Source organism: Vicia villosa, linkage group LG7 (assembly GCF_029867415.1).
Source record: "Vicia villosa cultivar HV-30 ecotype Madison, WI linkage group LG7, Vvil1.0, whole genome shotgun sequence".
Lineage (NCBI taxonomy): Eukaryota > Viridiplantae > Streptophyta > Magnoliopsida > Fabales > Fabaceae > Vicia > Vicia villosa.
The window spans coordinates 115,171,952-115,174,344 of record NC_081186.1 but is presented as its reverse complement, the minus strand read 5'-3'; positions in this window follow the sequence as shown (position 1 = coordinate 115,174,344).

The following is a 2,393-nucleotide window of genomic DNA, read 5'->3' as shown; positions in this document are numbered from 1 at the left end:
ATATTTATTTTTAAATATTTGTAGTTATTAGTAATTTTATAATAACAATTATATATCAACAACAACTATATAAACCTTATTGAATGGTCGAAGATATGAATGAATTTACCTGTGCGGACGCACGAATCTTCTACTAGTTGTTTAGACAATAGAAACATACATATATTAAAATATTAATTTAGTCATTTTATTATCACATCCAAACTACTACATAATTTTTATTTTATTTTATTTCATCCTTGAGATGTCTTGAGTTTTTGGAGATCAAATGGGCTTGAGAAGATTGTTTGAACCAAAATACCTTTAAGTATGGAGGGCAAATTTTGGGGTATGATACATATGTTACTCACTTATTAAACAATGGGTATCTAAGTAATTAGGATTCAATAACAACTCCCTTAATCATGCCTTAGGTTTAGTTAAATTCCCCATTTCATTTCCCACTCGCTTGAGTAAATTTAAACCTCCATCTAATTTGATTTGTTCTTCAACCAGCTGCCAACACAAAATACACAAATACATTTCTAAATAATAGCAACAAATATGATTGAAATTCAATCAGAAAATTTGCATCAAACAACATCCATCTTGTCTTGCTGACAAGGGCCAGATATTGTATTGCACACAAGGTGAAACATTGTGTTCAACATGTTGCATCAGTACATCTAAATTAACTCTTCTCCATGAATTGTAGATCTTCTTGCAGAGTGATTATTGAATAGAATAAATCAAAACCATTACTGCAATACCATATGTCCGTTGCAAGAGACCATATGTTGCAACACATCGGGTTCCACATGTGTCCCTCATACACCATAACTATCTAGAACAAACTCCACCTTGTTTTTCATAACATACATTACTAACAACAAACAACTTTTATTAACAACAATATACAACATATATCAACAAAAAAAATCATCAACAACATACCTTAAACAACATAAAATATACAACTTTTATTACCAACAACATACAACTTTTATCAATAACAACATACATTAACAACAACATACACCATATATAAACAATAACAAAATCATCAACAACATACAACATATATAAACAACAACAACATACATTAAACAACATACAACATATATCAACAAAAACAAAATCAAGAGCATAATAAAATATAGAAATGTCTCATGTACCTAAAATGTGACGAGGAACTGAAAGAAATGAATTTCGTGTAACACCTTTCATTCATCCCTAAAAGATGAAGAAGATATGTTAGAATTTTGTGAAGAAGTAGTATGCAACCGTTCATGCAGTTAGAATGAGGTGTGAGAAAGAGTTAGGGTTTTGTTTTGAGAGAGACAGTTGTGTTCAGTCCTAAATGAGCGAACTTTGGCTTAAATATATGTTTTACTTTTCACCACTGTTGTTATAAAGGATCGTGATTAAATGTTGGTGCATTTCACAACGGTTGCTATTATAGACCGTGGTGAAAGGTATTTTAGTTTTAATATAAATATTATGATTATAAGTGACGCGCCCATTTTGTAATAAAAAAAAAGAAAAATTGTTGGTATTGGAATTCAAAGCTTGTACGCCTTAACATATCACTACGGTTACTAATATGGACCGTAGTGAAATATCGTTTAATAAAATAAAAAAATTACAGGCGCCTGAATAAGAGCTCTTACTTCGCTTGGCTTAATGTCCGAGGTAATAACATGTTATATTTGGTACTTTTTTTAGCAGTGACTATACCATCCTAAGTTATGATCGTGACATAAGTTTAGAAACTCACCTTAGGTCTTGTTTTTGGTTTCAAGACAAGATAAATGATGCATAAAGAATAGAGAGTTGACTTGTGAGTTGTTTGTGAACATTTCAATTATTAAGTTTTCTACTTTGACATGTTATGTGAATTATGTATGTACCTTGCCTATATGCGATAAAACAATTAGGGTTTTCAAGATAGATGAGGAAGAAGATTGAAGAGAGAAAAAAGAGATTAAGAATGAGAGTAAAACTATATTATAAAACTTGTCAATCTGTTAAAATTGTTAAGTGTATGAACTATACAACGTCATGCCTATTTTTAGGCGATCAAGGCTCAAGCCCAAAACATACAAACAAAGCCTAAAACATACAAAGTTATATTTTGGCTTTGACACAACAGCTATATGTTATATTCGACTCCGTGAATACATTTGACTTCTACTAATTCGACTAGGTTGAACACACAACCTAATTCATGTTTTTCGAGACTTCCCATCTTAATGTGTTTCTTCAACTCATTGAACTTGACTTTCTTCAAGGCTTTGGTGAGTATATCCACTAGTTACCATTCTATCTTGCAATGCTCAAGTTCAAGCTTCCCTTTATTTACTTGATCTCCGAAAAAATGAAACCTTCTCTCTATGTGTTTTCTTCAACCATGA